This window comes from Notolepis coatsorum, assembly GCF_963971535.1.
Source record: "Notolepis coatsorum genome assembly, chromosome: 6".
Classification (NCBI taxonomy): Eukaryota; Metazoa; Chordata; class Actinopteri; order Aulopiformes; family Paralepididae; genus Notolepis; species Notolepis coatsorum.
In genome coordinates this window covers 50,835,865-50,861,379 of record NC_140170.1, presented here as the reverse complement: position 1 = coordinate 50,861,379, position 25,515 = coordinate 50,835,865, and the positions used below count along the sequence as shown (strand labels likewise).

Sequence of the window (25,515 nt, the reverse complement as noted above, 5' to 3'; positions counted from 1 at the left end):
GCAGCTCCTAGTGGTCAACAGTGTCAGACTGGTTGTACTGGGCAGCTCCTAGTGGTCAACAGTGTCAGACTGTGGTTGTACTGGGAAGCTCCTAGTGGTCAACAGTGTCAGACTGGTTGTACTGGGCAGCTCCCAGGTGGGACTGAGAATAACTGTATTACTGTGAAGCAGGATGTTGCTTACTGCTCAGTCAACCCCCAACACTTCACCTAACTTCACTTGGGTCCCTATAAGGGAGCTTAGAGGTGTGGTTGGCCCAGCAGATTCCAGCTATCTAACTTGAAGGACATACATAATTGGATACACCAAGGGATGTGTAAGATCAGCACTGACCAGTAAGATCAGTGCTAATCCCAGCCTCCGAACCATGGCCTGTTCACCAGGAAGCGGTCCAGGAGGAAGCCTGGATTCCTTGTGGGTTATGGAGTGGATGGCTCACAGGTCAATCTCCTCGGAGTCTACAGTAGATTATCCGCAAGCAATTCCCAGATGTTATTAAATTGTGAGACTTCGGTGTGATCCACGGTTGAGATTGTTTCCTGTGATATGTAATTTGAGAGAAGGCCCAACCATTGCCCAGTATTCAAGTTTTTTCTTGTCTTCCGGTTTAAGAGGATAGTTTTCTTGGCGACAGCTAGGGAAACGAGTAGGGGTTTGGTGTTCTGGACTAATAAATGGATAGCAGTAGTATCTCCTAGTAGACCGAGGGAGGGGGAGAGAGGAATGCTGCAGCTCATGACCCGGGATAGTGTATTGATGACGGAATTCCAGAATTCTTGAACAGGTGGGCAGAACCAGGTGGCATGGAAATAGTTGTCTGGGGTGTTGAGGGTGAAATGGGAGCATACATAGAATAGAATCCTTTTTCGGCATAATCCATACTGTTCCTCATACTTGCTCCGGATAGTTAGCCACAAACCAATGCAAAGTCAATAGGGGTCAAACACCTGTCTGTACACGCTGACTGAAATCTACTCCACAGTGCACACAAAGTCGATTTCAGTTGTCTTCAGGCAGCGTGTACAGACAGTAAACTTTAGGTCCAGCCCCCTATAAAGGAGTTAAACATGACAAGACCATATTGATTCAATATTATTATTATTATTACAATTATTAGTATTATTAATATAAACTTTATTTGTATAGCACCTTTCATACAAGAATTACAGCCAAAAGTGCTTCACAACAGTAAAATGGACATAAACTTAGACTAAATAAAAGCAATGCATAGAATAAGAAAAGGGGTAAAAGCAATGCAGTCTTTCTTTCCCATTAGATGGTCATAAAAACACTTGAAGTTGATTTATTTTTGTCCATTTTGATTGATTAACCTGCCATTCATTTAGTTCCATTGTATATTACCCTTTTATTTATTTAATTTATACTCATTATGGTAGGATAACGCCGATCCTCCCTGAATGCACAAAACATCTTTACCGTTACTATGTTCTTTGAATAAAAATACATGGAAAATAATGATATAAAAAAGTGCCTTGGCCCTCCTGGCCCTGGGATTTCCCATGCTGCTGACATCACCACCATCTTGTCTGGATTGGGCTGCTGTGGTTGAGAGGTCTGGGTTCTTTGGGAAGGGAGGGGTGGGGGGTGGGGGGGAATTCCCTGTCCTCTCTTACTAAACCTGACGTCACTGGGGCTCAATGGGGTTATTAATGGATTACATGCAATGATGTCATCATAGTAAATAAAAAGCTGGGTAAACTCAGTTGATGTTCATTATACATTAGAATATCGTGGAAAAATTGTTTTATTTCAGTAATTCAATTCAAAAAACGAAACTCTTGTAGATTATAGATTCATTACACCCAAAGTGAAATATTTCAAGCCTTTATTTGTTTTAATTTGGATTATTATGTCTTACAGCTCATGAAAGTCCAAATTTCTGTATCACCAATAAAAAAAAATAAAAAAAATAGATGTATTTTTCTGTTGTATATAGAAATGTCTGCCTTCTGAAAAGTATGTTCATGTATGTTCACTCAGTACTTGGTTGGGGCTCCTTTTGCACAAATTACTGCATCAATACAGCTAAATATATAGACTTTTCCACGATATTCTAATTTATTGAGCTGCACCTGTATAGCAAAAACACAGCCAATACAAAGCAAACAATTTCCAAAATAGTATTAGTTAATAGTAATACTAATTGTTATTTGTATTTAATCCTCTGAGACCTATATACATACATCTTTGGGGGGTGGGTGTGCATCACTATGAATTGAAAATGGGGGACCCTGATGTAAACAAGACGAAAGTCTTTCTCTGATCTGCATCCCCTTAACAATTGTGTGTATTGAGCCGTACTGTATTGTACCCATTCTGAAATCTGTTAAATAAAGTTTTCATTCATTCATTCATTCATTCATTCATTCATCCTTTTCATTCGTGTGTGTGTGTGTGTGTGTGTGTGTGTGTGTGTGTGTGTGTGTGTGTGTGTGTGTGTGTGTGTGTGTGTGTGTGTGTGTGTGTGTGTGTGTGTGTGTGTGTGTGTGTGTGTGTGTGTGTGTGGAAGTTAAATGGAAGTTAAATGGAAGTAATCTAATTACGTTTGAGTTTGAGTATTCCATCGGATTGTGGATTATTATCTAATTATGTTAATTGAGTTTGAGTATTTCATTGAATTATGGATGAATATTTACTGGATTAGTATTAGGACAAGTACTAATCAGTAATCTGTACCAGATTGTAGTTTGATAACCATCCCGATTCCCAACCCTAAACTATAATAGTGGTGGTGGTTTGGTTGTGTGTTTCTGTTTTGGATCTGTTGGTCTGTGATGATGATGATGATGATGATGATGATGATGATGATGATGATGATGATGCTGATGCGGGAATCCCCCCTACATGTTTTTTTTTAAACAGAAACTCTCCACAGTGTGGTCAGCATGTCCTCCTCACGGGTCTCATGCCTCGGCTAATCGGCTATGCATCAGGGCATTTTTACTCAAACCACCACAGCGGCTGAGTGGGTTTAGAATCAAATTGTCAGTCAATTTAGAAACCAAAGTTTGAATCAGATTGGATTAGAACACAGGTTGGTAACTGTTATGTCCTGTTATGCTACGTATAGGTTGTGACATACTAGCAGTTACATTGTAGGCTACTGTGCCTTTAATAGACGGGCGTGGTTAGCGCTCGAGGTAGGGCTGGTGTTTGTAACCTAAGAGTCAGTCGAATAAAGTAATGAAACCACACGGTCGTGTGTTCATTGTCTCAACATAATAATTGGCGAACGAGGATGGCTGATTTCGTTTTACCACCGCCACCACCGTTTCTACCTGTTCCCGGTGACCCAGCGGTTCCATGGGTTAGATGGCTAACGTCATTGGAGGACTATTTATTGGCGTTGGGACTGGAGGATCTGGAAGAAGCTAGGAAGTGCGCACTTCTGCGACACTGCCTCGGACAGGAGGGGCAACGGATTTATGCTACGATTACATTAGCCGACGATCAGTACTCTACTGCTACCGAGGCTCTGAAGTCGCATTTTAGCTCGGGAAGAAGCCGTCGGATGTACCGGTTTGAGTTCCGCCAGAGAGCACAGAGGTCTGGTGAGACTGTTTCGCAATATGTGTCTGCCCTGCGGGAGCTAGCCAAGCATTGTGATTTTAGGAACTTGGAGGATGGACTCATAGTCGACCAGCTGATTGAAAGAACATTGTGTGCTCAACTGAGGGAGAGACTGTTATTAGAGCCGGACGCCATGACACTAGCTGATGCAGTAGTGATTGGAAAACAGTTGGAGACAGCTATCTCTGAGGCGCGCAAGTTTTCCCGCGCGGTGCATGAGCCTGTGACGTCACCTCCACCCGGAGTTCAGAACGTGGCCCAGGAGGCAGCTGGCGCAGACGGTGACAACTTCGATGTGCAGAGAGTGGCGGACAGGGCGCCGAGGGAGAGGGAGAATGGACAAAGGCGTTGTGGTAACTGTGGCTCCCCTAAGCATGCAACCAGGGACCTGTCCTGCCCTGCTCTAGGCAAGCGCTGCCGTAACTGCAACAGGGTTAACCATTTTGCGCGCTGGTGTCGCTCTCCTCCTGATCACGCACAGTCTGGGGCTGTTCCCATCAATACAGTACAAAGCCCACAGGCCTCATTCAGTCATTGCACATGTCGTGTGGGTGGGGCCTCCATACCACTCCTCGTGGACACAGGGGCTAAAGTGTCGCTCCTGAATAAGTCCACTTATGACCGGCTCTTCAGTCACGTGCCGTTGACTACAGCAGCAAACGCCCTGTCGGGGTATGGCCACGCCCCGATCACCACTTTAGGGGTAGCCTGCCTACCTGTGGAGTACAAAAAGAGACACATCCCTGACACCGAGTTCTACATCACACGGAGAGGGGCTAACATCATGGGGCTAGACCTGTTTCATGCTCTGGACTTCACATTGACCGACGCTGGGGGTCTACGCGTCCTGCAGGTCACCGCGTCCTGGCCTGACCATCACCCGACACTGTTCGAAGGCCTGGGCTGTATGACTGGATTTGTGCACCAGCCCTCGGTGGACACGTCTGTCCGACCCGTCATTCAGCCGCTGCGGCGCATTCCCTTGGCCCTCCGTGATGCGGTGGAGGAGGAGATTCGTCATCTGGTGACGGAGGACGTCATAGAACCGATCAACGCCTCTCCCTGGGTGTCCAACCTGGTGATAGCCAAGAAACGGGGGGGGCGCGGACTGCGTCTATGCGTCGATCTGACAGACGTAAACAAAGCCATCATCCCTGACAAGTATCCCCTCCCCACAGCGGAGGAGCTGACTAGCCATTTCCATGGCTCCACGATTTTCAGTAAAATGGATTTACGTCACGGCTACCTGCAGGTTCCCCTGGCACCGGGCAGTATGGACCTCACAGCGTTTGTCACACATGTGGGGGTTTTCAGGTACAAGCGCATGGCTTTTGGCCTGTCATCAGCCCCAAGCTGTTTTCAGAAAATAATGTCGCTCATTTTGGCTGGCATCCAGGGGGTCAGCATCTACTTGGATGATGTGGTGGTGCATGCGCCCACCGCTGCACTCCACGACGCTCGCCTGGAGCAGGTCTTCCAGCGCTTCAAGCAAAACGGGGTCACACTCAACCTGGAGAAGTGTACATTTGGAGCTACTGAGGTCGAGTTCCTGGGGTTCAGGCTCTCCAGGGAGGGTATCACCCCGATCATGTCCCACACCGAAGCAATCCTGTCCCTGCCGGACCCGCAGTCGCCGTCCAAGCTGTCTTCTTTTCTGGGCATGGCTGCCTACTACCTCCGGTTCATGCCACACTATTCTGACTCGACGGCCCCTCTGCGCCAGCTGTTACGCAAGGATGCGGTATGGGACTGGACCCCGGCCTGCCGGGAGGCTGTGCGCGTCATCAAACGGCAGCTCACGTCCCCGCCAACACTGGCGCATTTCAGCCTGACCGCGCCCACCCTGGTCACCTGTGACGCCTCTGGGGTGGCGCTCGGCGCCGTGCTATCCCAGGTTTATGGAGGGGTAGAGCGTCCAGTGGCTTTTGCCTCTCGGGCCCTCACACCAGCCGAGCAGAAATACTCGGTGGGGGAAAGGGAGGCCCTCGCCTGTCTGTGGGCCTGCGAACGCTGGCATGTCTACCTGTATGGCAGGGCGTTCACCATTCGCACAGATCATCAGTCTCTGACAGCGCTGCTGGCGACCCGAGGGGCGGGGCACAAGCCTATGAGGCTACTGAGGTGGGCTGATAGGCTGAATCAGTACAACTTCGGACTCGAGTTTATGCCGGGGCGCTCTAACACGGTAGCTGACCTTCTTTCAAGAGCCGTCTCTACGACAAAAGAGGCGGGTGAGGCGAGTCCTGAACAGGAGGACGACGTGGACTGGGTCCACATGCTGCATGGACCGCTCAGCGCAGTAGTTACGCTGGCTGAGCTGCAGCAGGCTGCGGCTGAAGATGAGACATTTACAAATCTCCGTGCCTATATCCAGGACGGCTGGCCAGCCACGGTGGAGGACAGACTGCTCCCCTACCGCCGAGTCCGCGACGAGCTCTCCTGCTGGGGGGAGGTGTGCCTCGCCCGCGGTCACCGCGCTATTATACCAGAGGCGCTGAGGGCCAGGGTATTGCACATGGCGCACGACGGCCACCTGGGGGTGGTTAAGTTGAAACAACGCTGCAGAGACACAGTGTGGTGGCCTCACATAGACGGCGACGTAGAGGAGCTGGTGCGCAACTGTACCTGCTGCCTGCTGAGTGGGAAAACGGGCCAGCCGGCTACAGCACCCCTCACCCCGACCCCGTGGCCGTCCGCGCCGTGGGAGCACATTCAGGTTGACCTATGCGGAGAGCTTCATGGGGCCCCGGCACATGCCCGCTACCTGATGGTCGTGCACGACCTACACTCGAAGTGGCCAGAAGCCATCGAACTCAGCTCCATCACCACACAGAGCATCACCGACAACCTCGTCAAGCTGTTTGGGCGCTGGGGCCTGCCCAGTGTCGTCACCACAGACAATGGGCCTCAATTCATCTCGGCAGAGTTCTCTGAGTTCCTGTCACTGAGGTCCATCAGGCACATCAGGACGTCGGTCTACCATCCTGAAAGTAACGGCGGCGTTGAGCGCCTAAACAAATCTCTGAAGAATGGAATCAGAGCCTGCCTGGAGGAGGGGAAAACCTTCAGCGCTGCACTCACCCAAACTCTCCTGACCATCCGGGCATCCAAGCACTCCACCACAGGGGTCTCTCCGGCTCTGCTCATGATTGGGCGAGAAATGAAACAACCACTAGACTGCTTGAGAGCTGAACCGGCCCCTGCATGCGAGAGCCCTGGGCTCGAGAAGGCCAGAGATCAGGTCCAAAGCTCACAGGCTCAGATGAAACGGAGGTATGATGCCTCTCACAGAGTACAGACTCCCACTATGTCAGCAGGGGATTGGGTCAGGATTAAACACGCCAACCGCAAGAACAAGCTGAGCTCATACTGGTCAGCACCCCTCCGAGTGACCCGTCAACTGGGTCCGGCCACCTACAGACTAGATGATGGTTCTCGCTGGCACTCAAACCGCCTGCATAAGGTGGGTGCCCCGACACTGCCTGCATCATCCATGAGCCAAGCTGCAACCCGCAGTTGGCAGCCCCGCTTGGAAGCAACCAGGGTGGGAGGTAACCCACCACAACCACCAGACCCTGCTCCCCAGCCTGCTCGCCCTCAGAGGGTGAGGGCTCCACCCGCTTGGCATGGGGACTATGTTACTGGGTAAATGCCACGGGTTGGTGGACTGAAGTGTTCAGTTTCTGTTCATGGACTGGAATGTTCTATTGCTGTTGCAAGAGGGAAGGGGGGGGGAAATGTTATGTCCTGTTATGCTACGTATAGGTTGTGACATACTAGCAGTTACATTGTAGGCTACTGTGCCTTTAATAGACGGGCGTGGTTAGCGCTCGAGGTAGGGCTGGTGTTTGTAACCTAAGAGTCAGTCGAATAAAGTAATGAAACCACACGGTTGTGTGTTCATTGTCTCAACATAATAGTAACCAGGACAAATGAACGCTGGCTTGAGATGAACAATTATATAGGTCCCTTATACGTTTTTAAACTTAAATATGGCAAATTGGACTGTTGGTTACATTCATTGTTGAAGACTGTAAAGGTTGAGTTATTTCTGGTGATATATATCACAATCACATTTGGATTGGATTTGGATTTACTTTTACAACTGTAAATACACTGGTTGTCCAACGGATTTCAACACAGAAGTATTATGGTTGTTTATCTGAAGGGTTTGGTTGACAAATTTACATGTCATAATTTGACAAATTTAAACATAATTCGGCAAATATAAAAAAATTTAATAAAAAGAGAAACAATTGTATAGGCTATTTTGTTCATTTGTAAACTGTGAATCAGCCATGACTATTATTTAAATCATAAAAGGTTTGTCCAAAATCTCATAATGGAAGTGTCCTTTTCTCTTCAGACATAATCGAACATGAATTCAAAAGCATCTGTAATATCTGACTGTAATGGATTACAATTTAGATTAGTTTACTACTTAGATGCAATTCCATGTCATCGGCTGTGACTCCCCTGCCCTGGTTAGACCTATACTGACCACTCCGCCAGCCACTGAGCCAGTTGAGGAGATTTCTACCATGCAGGATTTCTACCATGCAGGATTTCTACCATGCAGGATTTCTACCATGCCCACATTCAAAACCGCTCTTAAAGAGCACCTACGGGAGGCTGCAATTCGAAACTGGCCACCGTAAATGCCCAAAACCCCCACCACCTCCTAATCTCCTCCCCACCGCATGTATATATTCCCTCCCCGCCGTATGTATATCTCTCTCCCACCCACCCACCCCCTCCTAATGTACAGTCCCCTCCCCATCATATGTATATACTCTGTCAGGATCTAGGGGTAACAGTACTGTATATTTGAATACCGTTTATGTCACAAATGTATCAGTACTAAATACCTATATGTCCCTATGCCATAAATGTCATGTATGTTGTGTACGTCATAAATGTCTATATGAATTGAAAATGGGGGACCCTGATGTAAACCAGACAAACGTCTTTCTCAGGTCTGCATCCCCTTAACAATTGTATGTATTGAGCCGTACTGTATTGTACCCATTCTGCAATCTGTTAAATAAAGTTTTCATTCATTCGTTCATTCAAGTCCTCAGCACGCAGGTTCAAGACCACAACAATCTGTCCTGGGAGGTTGTTTTAGTGCTTGTGGTTTGTTTTGAGGAAGCCCATAGTGTTCTACCTTGGCTGCGTAATTTGATTTAATTTAATGTGTGTGTGTGTGTGTGTGTGTGTGTGTGCGTGTGCGTGTGCGCGCGCGTGTGTGTGTGTGTGTGCGCGGCGTGTGTGTGTGCCTTATTTATATTAAAATCGGGACAATTTCAAGACTCCACACTCACGAAATCAGGCCATGCTACCAGTGAGGACATGTTGTCCTGATTTTGTTTGACGAGCTAAAGTAGTGTGAGAAGGCGACAGTGGCTCGATCAGCATAGTTGAGCGGTCATCTAATCTGGTAATCTGAAAATTCCCAGTTCGATTTCCGCTACTCCAGTCAGCATGTCGAAGTGCAAGACGCGCGGCTTAACCCCTAAGTAACCGATGATGAGCAGGTTGGCACCTTGAATGGTTGCCTCCGCCATCGGAGTGGATGGGTGAATGTGAGATGTAAATTGTAAATAAATATAAATGCAGTCCATCTTTTTGCTGGTGTATAAACGTAGCCTTGTATGTGAGAGTGAAATGAAACGAAATTTACCAGGCAGAATTCCTTACCAGTACACCGGAGGTGAAATTAATCATGCTGTAACCTTTAATATGACCTTGTATTGCTTTTACACAATATTTGATAATAAACATATTGCCGGCGTATACGCATATTTTATTGGTGTGTGATATATTTAGGATCGGACTGGTTGGTTTAATCGATCACTTATATCCTCTTATATTAGTAGCTTTTGGTCGTCGCCACCACCACCACGTTGAGATATCAACTGCATTTGTCTGCATACTCACAATTAAACTATCATATCATCAGTTTCGAAATATATTAGATTGGAATTGACTCATAGTAGCATACTCAATGATGAGTCATTGAGTAACTATGGCCCGCAGGGGGGCGGATGGTTGCTGGTGGAGCCGCCTTGCGTCGTGACGCAGCAAAAGTGAAAGTAATGACTGCAACGATCGGGGGGACAGTACTATATTATTATGCTTTGGGCCACAGAGATGTCAACGCTGCTGAGTGAGGAGAGGCACGGTGCGAGTGTGATCTGTTTAAGGGGAGGAGAGGAGATATGAGAGAGAGGACGGGACGGGACACGGAATGTAGCTCAGCCTGTTGCGCACTTGGCACAACACAAGGCGCGCTGGAGAGACGGAGAGACGCGCGGCGGGACGATCCCATTGAAACGCGGATTCCTTTCTTTGTGGTTTGCTTTGCACGACTTCAAGTCAACGCATCGGATATAATAATAATCTAATAATATATCGCGGTGGCTGGTTACAGCCTACTCTCAGAGCGGTGGTGTGTGTGATCCCCGCCGGACCGGACCAGCAGTTTCGAGTTACATTGGAAATACAGGTGCGTGCTTAATGGGTGTGGACAATTTAAACGATCCAATGTTTCTCACACAGACGGGTTGTTGTATTTGTGGTGATGTCAGGCTGAGGGACCTGGGCTGAATGTGTGGATCAGCTAAACTAGTCTACATGCAACATCACCAGACGCGCGGTTGGGCACTATAGTGTTGGGTCGTGGCGCGCCGTCTGTCTGTAGAGGAAACACTTTCACCACGTGTTTCTGGTTTATGCTGTTTCACTTATTGGGCCATGATGACATTCACAGATGCTCCACAGCCTAGTTATTGCTGCAAAACCAGCCTCCAAAAACTATATAATTTAATACCCGGTCTTAAAATCGTATACTCAACTATGTTGAACTTGAGTATGTCAATATGAATTGAAAATGGGGGACCGTAATTCGTAAACAAGACAAACGTCTTTCTCTGGTCTGCATTCCCTTAACAATTGTGTGTATTGAGCCATACTGTATTGTACCTATTCTGCAATCTGTTAAATAAAGTTTTCATTCATTCATTCAATAATAGAGGTTTGTTTCAATGTTTATCTTGAAATGAGTTGAACTTGTGCCTTACTACAAAACCACTCCCCTTTACCTAAGAACATGCTTAGGCTGAATTCAAGATTAAAACACTATTGACAGAACGGTCCATTAATTCCTTCAACCCAATCTATCTATCTATCTATCTATCTATCTATCTATCTATCTATCTATCTATCTATCTATCTATCTATCTATCTATCTATCTATCTATCTATCTATATTTAATTTATTTTAAGCTACTTCACTATGAAAATGAGTTACTATAAAACTGTAGTTTATCTGTATGTCATAAATGTCTATGAATTGAAAATGGGGGACCCTGATGTAAACAAGACGAAAGTCTTTCTCTGGGCCCCGTTCCCCGTACCTGGTTCAACTAAGTCGATCAAGATGTCATTATCCAGATTCAGTTAACCCGATGTTTGAAGCCGGGATTTTCCTGTTCCTCGAAGGTGGATTCAGTCTCGTTAACTCAAGCCAGACTTGATACTCAGGATCAGTGCGCGCGCCCGCCTCAGCCGAGAAGGCAGCAAGTGTCGAGAGCAGAGATCCTGATTCTCTAGCGGCATTGATTGATTCATTGATTTAAAACTTTAGTAACATATTGCAGTACGGCTCAATCGCCTCGCCGACAAGTTAAATGCGTTATCTATAGGCTAATTTTAAGTCCCTCATTACCTCAATCAATCAGATTATATTTCTTTAAACTTGCCTGCTGGATTGAATAATCAAATGAGATCTTGCTAGCGAAAATAATTAGTTAAACTGTTATACAGAATTACGATACGGCTCTCTTACCCATTGATTGATGTGTGGTCGATCTTTTACTTATCTCCACTGTGGTCTAACGGGTTGTTCTTTTGACTTTCACGCAGACGACCGGGGTTCGAAACCCTAGTCTTTTCCTTCTTTTTGCAATATAGGAATAATTCAATTTGGTGCACGTTGAGAGCTATATAAAGAATGACATCCTCAATGCATGTAGATTTATAATATTTTAACTTAAAACCAGGCTACTTTGGCGTATAATCATTAATATTATATTCCAAAAATTTATATTGGAAACACGGGGTTTCGAACACCGGTCGCTGGGTTGGCAGGATTTGAGCACTACCGCTGCGCCACTGTGCCAGATGGGATAAATTCATTGTTTATACATTAATGAACGAGAGACCCGTGTTTAGAATATTCTTTATTTTGAATGAAGTTTTATTTCTTTATCCTCATTCATTAATGTGACGTCAACGGCTCATTCAATTTCTCAAATCCGTCAAACAGCGCATCTCATCAGACATCTTAATCCCAGTTACAATTAAAATAACCACATAATGTGTACATCGCACCGAGCGAGCGCCACGGTATATATAACGTGCATTATTTAGGACAAAGTGAATTTAGTATCAGCATTTTGGGTCTATTTTACATTTCAAAAGCCCCCTCTGGAAGAATGGAGCACAAAAACGTAATTCAGAATGGTATAATGCAGATCGTAGACTGTGGGAATAATTTCAGGAAACGGGCTGTCACTTCTTTGCGGGGGCGTGGCGATGGTTGATCCGGCTAACTTGAACTTAAACCCTGCTTTCGACCAGGCTCAAACTTTTGGATCTGTTGTCATGGTGATTTGGATAATCCAGGTACGGGGAGCCGGAAAGTCCGGCTTAAGTCAGACTTCACCGAAAGTTATCCGGCTAACTCAGTTATCCAGGTACGGGGAACGGGGCCCTGGTCTGCACTGCATCCCCTTAACAATTGTATGTATTGAGCAGCTGTACTGTATTGTACCCATTCTGCAATCTGTTAATAAAGATTTCAATCAATCAATCAATCAATCAACCAAGCTACAAGCTAAGATAAGATATTCCTTTATTGATCCCCTTGGGTACTATGAACTGTAGTTGACCAAACTGCAAGATACAAGGCGGCTAGGTGGTGTAGTGGGCAAGGCACTCGCCACCAACGCTGGAGACACTGGGTTCGAGTCCAGCTCTCGGCGTTGCTATCAGCTTGGCTGGTCGTTCACACTAACACAATTCGGTCGGGGCGCCTGCACAGCGAGGGTAGTGTAAGATTCTGATCAAACTGGCCAGTATCACGTCTTCGTCTGTTTGGCCCTCCATCCAATTCCTCTGCGTTGTGTACTTTTAATGGTCCTGACGTCTCCGATACTGGTAGATAAGATCCTTATCTCCCCCCCGTTAGTGCAATCCATAAACCATAATACTCCTCCACTTCTGTAAGAATTCGACACTTCGACAACGTGAGATACCTTGTGAGGAAAAGCGTTGTTTTATTTCTCTAAACAGAAACCTCATAATCAGATGTTATCAGATGTTATCAAATTGTATCGTCCTTGAAGAGTCTATCCTAATGATCTTTCGGTGTGTTCAGATTGTCCTTTTGTGATTCAGTCCAATAGTGTTCAGGCCTGTTCGTTAGCCTAAGACCATCCTCGTGGTAGCCGAAGCTACTGATGTCGTGGCATTCTTCCTCCCCCCCCCTCTCTCTCTAATGAGAGGAGAGAGTCTCTTCTGGTTTCTTCCCTCTTAGTCTCAGTCAGATTTTAGTCTGCCCTACCCGGAAACACCGTTCGACTTATAGGTCTTCGTCGTAGCAACGACGGCCCCCCGCCCCTCTCCTGGTTGTCATGCGACGTGCTGTCATGACGACTGCTAACCTTTCACACCATTAAACGTTTCATCCACTGTTGCATTAAAGAGGTCACCCCTCTCCTCCTGCTCTGGGCCTACACTCTGTTATCTATGTTCTTACAAGGAATGTAAACATTCGGCTGGCTGCTAAACCTTCTGCAGTGATGGCTACTGCCTCTTCTTCTATCACCGTTTTCTAAAGCGAACCATGCACATTTCATTACCACCGTTTTTAGCTGTGGTCATCTCTCCCCAATCTATACATCACATACATTGAAAAAGCACCGTTTTCTCTCAATCCCCCCTTGATTCTTATCACCCCTTCAGAATCATAAATCATTATTTGGTTTTTCAATTAATTATGCCAAAAATAGCCTGTGGTTGAAGCAAACCAACCTCGTCTCTCGTGCACAAGAAACGAAGACGGCCCACGGTCAACCCAGTGATCCTGCTGCCTGATGTCTGTTTGCGCCCCCCTTCGTGCACAAAGGGAACCGAAACCGACCACCAAAACCAACAACATCCAACGACTCATAACCATTGGAGCCCCCCTGTCTGCTCCCAATAATTATACCCTGTTGTTCTACTGTTCTCAGTTATATCTACCTTCTATATATATATATATATCCTTCTATACATATATCTTATATATGAATCCTCTATTTATATCTCATACTCCTAATCAATGAACACAGGACTTCTCGCTGTTGTCTCGTCTCTCGATCTCCTGATTGACTCTGAAAGGAAGTCCCTGTTTGTTCATGATTCACCGCCCGTGCTCTGTTGTTTCAAAACGCTCTCTAAACAGCATCTCCGCCGTGAAGGCCCCTCCGATGTCTGCCTCGTTCTCCCCTGGGCAACACCGCCTGCGACCGCTGGACTCCGCCTCGTCGGTCATCTCCGCCCTGTCGGTCATCTCCGCCCTGTCGGTCATCTTGGTTGAGGCTCATCTCCACCGCCGCCGTCTCCTCCCTCTCGTCGTGGATCATCTGTGTACCAGGCTGCGGTGCCTGGCCCCTGCGGCTTCCTCCTCCTCCAGTCTGTCTCCTGGCCATCTCCATCGCTGTCGGTGTCATTCCCCCCTTGAAAGCAGAAACACAACACCGGCAGTCTTTCTGTACACTCGACCCTGTGTTTTCTATTAGTCTACCGTGGCTTTGGGCCTGCAGCTCGTTCTCTATATATTTTTTCCCTCTGCAAGCCCCTGCCATGGCCACGCCCTTTCAGACTGTTGGACGGTGTGAGTGTCCTACAGCCCATGGCGCTATTTGTTCTCTATTAGTCCCCCACCTTCTCAACACCCATATCTAATCCTACAGGGCTGTTCCCTGTTTTGTTGTCTTCCGGCGTGACACCAGCAGCTAAACGATACCCACTCGGCGCTCTACGTTTGTCCCACGGTTGACCCCCAGCGCGCGCCAGTTCTTTCTGGTGACGTGTCCCCTCAAGACTCTGCCTATTTATTAGGTGTGAGAAGGCCCCACTGGAGATCGAACTCCCTCTTATTTCATAATTAAACTTATTTAATTAACCTGTATATCGATCTTATTATTATGATAATAACATACAACCGAGCACACAACATAAGCCCTGTCCCCCTATCTTTTGGCATCCCACGCACTTGGTATCCTCACGCACGGACCCTCTTCCCGCCTCTTTGTGATAACCCAAAAACAGTGCAACAACCAAAAAACCCAGAATCAGTGCCTAAAACTATTTGCATCGCTCTAACATACAACAGAGCAGGTTGGTTCCCTGCTCCTAACTCACATACGTACTCGTACTATCATCTAACATACAACAGAGCTGTCCGTCGCCCTATACCCTACGGGGCTGTCTACCGTCGCCCTGGAGCTGTCACCGTTGCTCTATACCCTACGGGGCTGTCTACCGTCGCCCTGGAGCTGTCACCGTCGCTCTATACCCTACGGGGCTGTCTACCATCGCCCTGGAGCTGTCACCGTCGCTCTATACCCTACGGGGCTGTCTACCGTCGCCCTGGAGCTGTCACGTCGCTCTATATACCCTACGGGGCTGTCTACCGTCGCCCTGGAGCTGTCCCGTCGCTCTATATACCCTACTTTGAGTTCCTTTACAAAGTTCTCACATACACCACCGTGTATACACACAAGCAGTTGGTAATTTTGAAAAAATTCAACTCCTTAATTAACTTAAACTCTACATATTCGCCTATGGGTAATGGAAACTCCCCAGCACTACCCCCCCCCCCCTCCGCAATTAAACTCCTTAATTGAATTAAACTCTAAATATTCCCCTATGGGTAATGGAAACTCCCCAGCACTACCCCCCCTCCGCCACTAGGTGGCGACCTACTCCTCCTCCATGGTGTTTTAGTTGACGTGTCACTTCCTGGTTCTTTATCTGTTGTTATCTCCTCGTGGTGCTCACGGCCATTTTGACTCGCTCATAATGGCTACTCTCTCACAAACAAAACGAACGCTGCCCCTCCTTCCAAGGCCTAAAAACACTGCTGTTTTCCTCTCTTTCCTATCCATTATCAGGGGACGCTTTCTCAGACTAATACTCTTGCCTGATCGGACATAATACACACTGGTACAATCTCCTTTCGACTTTCCTTCTGTTATGAAAACAGTCCCGCCATAACAATTTTTCGATCTGATTCAAGCGCCCCCCCCCCCCTTTCCTCATCTCGCATTTACCCTCCTTAAACCAAAACTGTGCAGCCTGCCTCGTTTGCTTTTCATTCTCTGTAGATAACACCCTCGATTTTCACCATGGCTCTCTGCTCATATTATTACAGCTGGCTCTGTGTCAAACTAGAAATGTTTACGTTTACGGATTCACTATCTGTTCGTTTTTATTTGGCTATAAAAGATCAAACAACCGTGTGCACAGTGAACTCACATTTTTGATTGGAGCGCTGTTTCCCCTACAGCGCTGGTTCGCCTCCAGACCGCTCGACTCGCCGCTCTCTCCCAGGGCTGGCCGGCCTTGCTTCGATCATGATTCTCCCACACATTGATGACTGTTGTCCACTGTCGCCCCATTATTGAAAAAGTCTTTATCCGTTGTTCTTATCTCTTGCAAATCCGGCTGTCATCAACAACCAACTGTTCCCGTTGTTTTAATCTCTTGCAAATCCGGGTCCCAACGGCATCATCTGTAAGATTCTGATCAAACTGGCCAGTATCACGTCTTCGTCTGTTTGGCCCTCCATCCAATTCCTCTGCGTTGTGTACTTTTAATGGTCCTGACGTCTCCGATACTGGTAGATAAGATCCTTATCTCCCCCCCGTTAGTGCAATCCATAAACCATAATACTCCTCCACTTCTGTAAGAATTCGACACTTCGACAACGTGAGATACCTTGTGAGGAAAAGCGTTGTTTTATTTCTCTAAACAGAAACCTCATAATCAGATGTTATCAGATGTTATCAAATTGTATCGTCCTTGAAGAGTCTATCCTAATGATCTTTCGGTGTGTTCAGATTGTCCTTTTGTGATTCAGTCCAATAGTGTTCAGGCCTGTTCGTTAGCCTAAGACCATCCTCGTGGTAGCCGAAGCTACTGATGTCGTGGCATTCTTCCTCCCCCCCCCTCTCTCTCTAATGAGAGGAGAGAGTCTCTTCTGGTTTCTTCCCTCTTAGTCTCAGTCAGATTTTAGTCTGCCCTACCCGGAAACACCGTTCGACTTATAGGTCTTCGTCGTAGCAACGACGGCCCCCCGCCCCTCTCCTGGTTGTCATGCGACGTGCTGTCATGACGACTGCTAACCTTTCACACCATTAAACGTTTCATCCACTGTTGCATTAAAGAGGTCACCCCTCTCCTCCTGCTCTGGGCCTACACTCTGTTATCTATGTTCTTACAAGGAATGTAAACATTCGGCTGGCTGCTAAACCTTCTGCAGTGATGGCTACTGCCTCTTCTTCTATCACCGTTTTCTAAAGCGAACCATGCACATTTCATTACCACCGTTTTTAGCTGTGGTCATCTCTCCCCAATCTATACATCACATACATTGAAAAAGCACCGTTTTCTCTCAGTAGGATCTGGAGGGAGGTAGTGCGACCTTCCACACGTTACACTCTCCCAGTGAGAGTCTGCGCGGCCAGGCTGGCTGCCGGCTGGCTGCACATGCGTCGGAGGAAAACATGTGACAGTCTCCGGCCTCCCGGACCAACAGTAGGGGGGGGGGGGGTGCGCAACAACCAGGAAGGGGGTTGGGAATTGGCATAATGACTAACAGTGGGATGGGAGAAAAACGGAAAAAGGAGGAGGGGGAAAAGATAATATACAAAAAAAAAAAAAAAAAATGCAAGATACTTCACTATATGAAAAAGAGTCAAACTAAATCTTACTACTTCAAAAAACATACTAAACATACTAACATACTTTAGTCAAACTAAAACACTTTGAAAAGGTTGTTCAGCTACATCCAAACTACATTGTGGAAATTTTTTGCAATTTGATTCTGACATATTTTATAATTAAAAGGAGGTACATCTGAACTGTTTTGTCACTTGAAACTGAGGTGTGTTAGTAAGCATGAGCAGACAACCTCACTTAGGCAGCCTGAGGGTGTTTTAAGGAGAGGGGAGCAGTTGTTAAGGTGGAATCAGGAAATGCTCAATTTCAGGGATATATGTAGTTTGTATTAACCTAAACTAGATTACCCAAAGTACACTCTTAGCATGCGCCGACCCGCATTATGGGACGTTTTTAGGATGATTTGACCACCAGCACTTTGGCGACCCCTAGTGGCTCGGGTGTGCATATTTTGTAATACAATATATATATCGAATTGAAGGCTTATTTGTTGCCTGTCGATAGCGACAAAATCCGACAAAATCCGTTCAGTGGTTCTCGAGTTACATGCCGGTATTTGAGGCTTGTGCAAAGTACACGGTATTGCGCAAAATACCACTCCCGACTCTTGGCGCAGTAGTTCCGTCAATCTAGATCCGATCTCGAAAATGATTGTGGATCGTTGTAGCCAATGAGTGTCGCTTTCCAATGATACCCCACGTGGGGATGTATGAATCTAAAAAACTAAAAAAAAACTAACAAGCGAAAACAGGAAGAGAAAAACAGCTGAAGGAATTGAAGTCTATGAGAAAACTCAGTTTTTCTTTTGTACACAGTTTACCAAAATCACTGCTAATCACTCATTTCTGAATGGATCTTTATGAAATTCGGACATGTACTACACAAGGCTTCAGGCTATGGGTCCGTATGGATTTGTAAGCCATACCACCTTCTGGTGAAATACTACCTCTGGACTACTAACTACTACAGAAAAACTTGAGTAACAAGTTTTTCTACAACTCAAGTTCAGACCTATGTTACTATATTACGTTAGCACTAAAAGTGAATTATTTTTCTGGAATCAGAAACTTCAGAATGTCATCTTTCAAAAGAGACCAGGCTCATGCATGTGCTATAAGTATAAAGTGTTGTTAAATGTTGTTTTGGTTTGCAAAAAAAGTATGCAGTCCTCAACATTTTTTATTTAAACTAAAAAGGCCACTTTTGGGGGCGCAGGTTAAGAGGTTTTTTCACTACTGAAAAATCTACTGAGATTTGGATGTAGTTACAGTAAACTACCACCCAACTACTGCAAAAAGTTAAACTACTAATTGAACTATATATGCAGTTAACTACTCCCAAAAACTGCAAATAAATAGGTTTCATAAAAGAAGAAAGTGATCAAACCCAGATTGGCCTCCTGGCAGCACGTGGTCAGTAGAGTAGAAATACTCACCAGACGCATTATCATTTTAAATCATGGATGTGATAATAACAGGTTTGCTAGAATTCTTTTGAAATCATATTATGTGATTTCTCACAGGTTGTTGTGATATTTGTGGTGGTGTCAGGCTGTGGGACTTGAGCTGGGGTGTGTGAATAAACTAAGCTACTGTACATCCAACACCAAACACGTGGTTGAGCAGTGTTGTGTCGGGGGTTGTCTCGTATGGGCCTTGCGCCCATATTGTCTGTAAGGGAAACACATGTTTCTGGTTTATGCTGTTTCAATTATTGGGTCATGAAGACATTCACAGATGCTCTACTGCCTAGGTATTACTGCAAAACCAGCACAATTTTATATCCATCTATCAAATAAAGTGGTCTTTAAATAACGATGTGCTCAGGACATGAAACAAACTTTTTGGTCAGCTGGTCTCATGCCATGCAGGGGATTCAAATATTTTCATCAGACTAGCTGCTAGTCTACTATGAACTGTAGTTTAGTTTACCAAACTACAAGCTACTTCATTATGAAAACATGTAGGCCTACTGTAAAACTGTGTATTTTACAAGCTACTTCACTATGAAATTTCAATGTAGTTAAACTACCACCCAACTACTGCAAAAAGTAGTGAAACTAGTAATTGAACTACATGTGATTGATTGATTGATTGAAAACTTTATTAACAGATTGCATAATGGGTACAACAATACAGTACGGCTCAATACAAACAATTGTTAAGGGGATGCAGACCAGAGAAAGACTTTCGTCTTGTTTACATCAGGGTCCCCCATTTTCAATTCATCATGTCGTTAACAACTCCATAGTAGAAAGACTCACCAGATGCATTTTAAATCATGGATGTGATTATAATAACAGGTGGCTAGAGTTCATTTTAAATCATGGATGTGATTATAACAGGTGGCTAGAGTTCATTTTATTGGTTATGTATCATGGAGGTCATTATGATAACAGATTCAATCTATAGTAAATCAACTTTCTGTAAATCTATAGAAAACCTATTGATATTGAGTCATTTCATAATTTTACTTCTACTCAAGTGATTTTCTTATGGGTGACTAACTTTTACTGGAGTCACTTTCAAACAGGATATCTTTACTTTTATGTCTTTCAAGTACTTTGCACACCATTGCTCTACTTGGACTGTAGTCATTATTCCCACGCTGAGCCAGGCCAAAGGAATGCAGTATTAGAAAGATGGAGAGTTCAAGAAGTTAAGAGAGACAAGTAGGATAAAAGCCAAGAGAAGAGAGGAGAGGGGGAATGAGAGGAGAGAGAAAGAAGGAGAGAGAAACAAGACAGAGAGAAGGAGAGAGAGATGGTGAGAGGCATGGTGAGATAATATGGAGAGATTGAGAGAGAGGAGAGAAGACAGAGAGAAGACAGAGAGAAGGATCGAGAGAGGGAGAGAGGAGACAAGAGAGAGAGGTGAGAAGAAGAGAAGACGGAGAGGAGAGAGAAGACAGGGAAGGAGAGAGAGGAGAGAAGACAGAGAGGAGAGAGAAGACAGGGAGAAAGAGAGAGAGAAGACAGAACAGGAGAGAGAAGACAGAGAGAAGGAGAAGAAAATAGAAGACATTTAATTCATTTCTACCTATTTCATGACAGGCAAACATTGTTAAAGTGGGGTTGGAATGTATGAAGCACATTCTCAGGGGCTCATACAGAACCAAGCATTTCACTGTAAAGTACATACGTTATATGTGACAAATAAAAACAAACTTGAACTTGATTCATCTCAATTCAGCTGGGCCCACTTTCATCTAACATACTACAAACAAACATTACACTCTCCCAGGTGGAAGCCAGCCACCCATATGCCTCCTATGCCCACACTTCCAGAGCCCAAGCTTAATCTTGATTTACCGCTTGAATGCCCACCATCCACTTCAATGTTAGCGTTAATAACGCCTAATCTTTTTGTATTTTATTTTTGTATTATTTTTTAAACAAACACATAAACAAACATGACAACACACGATTAGATATACAAGCATTGTTAACAGTGCACATCAGTTAACTCACCATTTGGATAAATGTCTTATACAAGATATACCCCTAATACCTGCTATCTATTCCCCTACACTCATATGCTCTTGCTCGCACCCCCCGCCCTGGACCCCCCAATGGATAATCCATCCATTATCATTAGCTCCTAACCAGACACTACCATTAAATGCTAGCTTTTATTCTCTCCACCACTTCTAACCACATTGTCAATTTGGATTCATTGAGACCCAAAATTCTTGCTGTAGATATTTCTAGATAAATCACATCGAGATATGTAAGAATCCAGACCTTTCGGCACATTTTTTCCGGTTGAAACCATCGTGATGCTATCAGTTTTTTAGCCACTGTAATACCAGATAAAACCAATCTCTTTTACTGCACACTCAAAAACATCATTCAGCAGTAATACAGAGGGGTGTACAGGTATATTCAGAGTTAAGAGATTTGATAATTGCTGGGTCACTTCTTTCCAGAATATCTTAACTGGTGGGCAGTCCCAGTACATGTGCATAAATGTCCCCTCGTCCCCATTTGTACATAAGGTGCATTTGGAGTCTTGTTTAAGACCCATTCTGTTCAGTCTTCTAGGAGTCAAGTATGTCCTGTGAACAGGGAGCGAAATAAACTTTTTGACTCACCGGCCAGTGGCGGGTAGATGGGAAGAGTCTACCCGCCAAGCATATTTCTTACCTGCCAAAATTTTTTTGATTAAAAAAATATATATATATATATTTTATATAAATTTTTTTTTAAATAAAATATATATTATATAATCATACTTGTAGTTGTATTATCTGCGAGACATCGCCACCACGCAATAAGTCAAAATGCTTGCTATCTGCAAACAGCTCCACTGTCTGTGTGTATACTTGAGTAGCCTCCAGCTCCAGCAAGGATTCTCCGGCCCTGCAGCTAGACCCTATATTCAGCTAGACCCTACATTCAGCATGCAAGGATTCTCCGGCGATGCAGCTGGACCCTATTTATAACGTTACGGTTCTTTTGTCAAATCACATTCAACATGCCCTCAGCTAGAATACGCATTCAATCAATGTTTTTTTTTTGTTTTGATCCACTTTTTCTCCCATTTTTCTATATTTTCTCCCATCCCAATTTCGTATCATCCAATTCAACCCTCCCCTGTCACGAACGCTGTTTCTTGCCTCCCACAAGCCGGCTGCAATGTGGACTAAGTCATACATAGCACAAGTCCCCTCCGGTACTTGAGGTAACAGCAGTCGCATCTTTTCACCTGCGCAGCTCGATCTCTCAGTGTCGAGGAGTAACGCGTGGGAGGCTCACGCTGCCCCCGACACTTCCTGATTCTACTGCGCAGGCGCACCAACCGACTTGTAGGAGTCGCTTGTTCACAACGTTCGATCCCCACCCTTCAGTTTTCCCTCCCCGTAATACGGCCAATGTGTATTACTGCGGACGACCAGCTAAACTGAAAACAATGTGGAGAGCTGGATTCGAACACGCGAATCCTAGCGTCTCCACACTGGTGGCGAGTGCCTTGCCCACTACACCACCTAGCCGCCCTGCATTCAATCAATGTTATAAGACATTGATATCAGGAGCTATCTGTAGCTACTGCTAGCCCGGTAGATAACGTTAAGACAATTTAGTTTACTGGGACAGATAGATCTAACGTGAGCTAGCTAAGCTATAGCTAACGAGGGAACGGAGGTATTATGCACTCGAGTCGACTATTGCTGGAGCATTTGTTGATATCAGCAGCTATCAGTAGCTAGCCAGCTAGATACCATTAGACAATGCCTCGTCATGTATTAAACTAAAAGTGATTAGTTGACTGGGTCATTGTTTAAACAGTAACGGTAGCTCATGGAGGTCCGATATAGACTAGAGCAGACTGCCCGCATATCGCAATGGTGGCGTTTCAGGAAGTAAACAAGCCAAATGAGAGCTTCCGATTGGTCATTTGCTTTCTTTCTCATGAAACCAGTCATGTCACTCTACTGTGATTGGACCGTTGACTTGAGTGCAATGTGGGACTTGTAGTTTTTTAACGATCTTGCAGTGGAGAAAAAAAAGACGAGAGAGGCTATAATCTGTACTCGCACAATCAAAATAAGAGTATCGTTATGAACTACACGTCTACACGCCACACGGCGGGCAGCCCTCTAAGTGTCAAGCACCAAAGGTAAAAACTGAGCGCCCCTGGCGGGCGGCAGGCTTTAGTTTCGGTCCCTGCCTGTGAATATAGTTAAGATTGATTTGTTGATGGTCCGGGTTCCTTGATGTAAATCGAACATTTGCCCAGGCTTCTTGCCAATCAAAATCTTTTTCCAGATCTGGTATATCCCTCCTCCAGACTGAGTCTAGGTGGAGGGTTTCATACGAGGACGTTAGTAATTGATGATAAAAATCTGAAACAAAACCTCTCGATGTCTCTCTTTCATAGAAGAATTTGTGGTATCTGTGGTGTTCAATTGGTATCCTTAATGGAACACCGTGAGCCTTCAAACATAACAATAACTGTGCGTAAAAATAATATGTGGACTCGGTGAGATAATATTTTTTGCGTATTTCATCATAACTACAAAAACCCTGTTTGTTGAAAACGTCACCTAATGAGTGTATGCCTTGCTTTTCCCATATAGGGAATCTTATAGGTCGTTTTCCAATTAAGAGTGCATTGTTATTGAATAAGGGAGTATGATTATGCCATTTATGTGGGTTAGAATATTTTTTTTGTGTTTCCCGCCATATCCGGATCGCATGAGTAATTATGGGGCCAAATTTCCGTTCGCATTGCTTAATTGATCATTTGGTGTATGCTAAGTCCTTCAGTCTATGTGGACAGGGAGCGAAATTAACTTTTTGACTCACCGGCCAGTGGCGGGTAGATGGGAAGAATCTACCCGCCAAGCATATTTCTTACCTGCCAAATCTTTTTTGATTAAAAAAAAAATATATATTTTATATAATTTTTTTTTAAATAAAATATATATTATATAATCATACTTGTAGTTGTATTATCTGCGAGACATCGCCACCACGCAATAAGTAAAAATGCTCGCTATCTGCAAACAGCTCCACTGTCTGTGTGTATACTTGAGTAGCCTCCAGCTCCAGCAAGGATTCTCCGGCGCTGCAGCTAGGCCCTATACTAATACTCTACATTCAGCATGCAAGGATTCTCCGGCGCTGCAGCTGGACCCTATTGGTATAATGTTACGGTTCTTTGGTCAAATCACATTCATCAAGCCCTCAGCTAGAATACGCATTGAATCAATGTTATAAGACATTGATATCAGGAGCTATATGTAGCTACTGCTAGCCCGCTAGATAACGTTAAGACAATTTAGTTTACTGGGACATATAGATCTAACGTGAGCTAGCTAACGTGAGCTAGCTAACGTGAGCTAGCTAACGAGGGAACGGAGGTATTATGCACTCGAGTCGACTATTGCTGGAGCATTTGTTGATATCAGCAGCTATCAGTAGCTAGCCAGCTAGATACCGTTAGACAATGCCTCGTCATGTATTAAACTAAAAGTGAATAGTTGACTGGGTCATTGTTTAAACAGTAACGGTAGCTCATGGAGGTCCGCTCTAGACTAGAGCAGACTGCCTCTGTGTTGATACGAGCAGAAGCCAATAGTATCCCGCTGCAGGGCTGGGCGGATATGACTCGTTGCCACGGGTTTTTTTCAAAATAAGAGTATCATACGAACTGAATGTTGCTAACTGCCGGAGCCATCGATATTATGACTGGAGCTGCGCTTGGGGCGGAAATGAGACCCGCGCAGATTTTCAAAATAAGAGTATCGTTATGAACTACACGCCACACGGCGGGCAGACCTCTCAGTGGCAAGCGCCAAAGGTAAAAACTGAGCGCCAATGGCGGGTGGCGGGCTTAAATTTCGCCCCCTGTATGTGGAGCTACTATATTTTCTTCTAAATTTCTCCAGGATACTAATGCTTGGGGATCAAACCATGTTGTCAATGGTCTTAAAGTGTACGCCTTAAAATAGTGGAAAAAATCTGGAAATGCCATACCACCATCTGCTTTGTTTCTCTGTGCGGTGGATCTTTTTATACGTGGTGGTTTGTTATTCCAAATAAATTTGTATGTGGAGGAGTGTAATTTTTTCCAGTAACCCTCTGGAGGGGGTAACGGTAGCATAGAGCTGAAGAAGTTGATTCTAGGTAGGACGTCCATCTTAACTATTGATACCCGTGCCTGTACTGAGTTTTTAAGTTTTGACCACCTGTCAAGGTCGTCTTTGATTTTGTTTTGGATTTTTATGTAATTGTGCTTCACCGTTTGGCTTATGGTAGGGAATATTTCAACTCCCAAACATCTAAAGTGTTTTACCATAGGTATCTCTTCTGGGAGGGTTATATTTTTTTTGCAGGGGCGTTAAGTGGAAGGAAAGCCGACTTCGGCCAATTTATCTTAAATCCCGATAAATCTCCAAAGTCCTCAA

At 45.0% G+C, this 25,515-nt stretch overlaps 1 protein-coding gene across 2 annotated transcripts in view; it reads left to right on the top strand.

Annotated features, from left to right (window-relative positions):
* The first annotated feature begins 9,766 nt into the window (after nucleotides 1-9,766).
* The window catches only part of il34 (interleukin 34), a 157,594-nt gene continuing 141,845 nt past the window's right edge, over nucleotides 9,767-25,515 (top strand). For both annotated transcript variants that reach the window (XM_084317204.1, XM_084317203.1), the window contains exon 1: nucleotides 9,767-10,099. The gene's annotated coding sequence lies outside the window, so the exon portion shown is untranslated. The remainder of the gene's footprint in view (nucleotides 10,100-25,515) is intronic.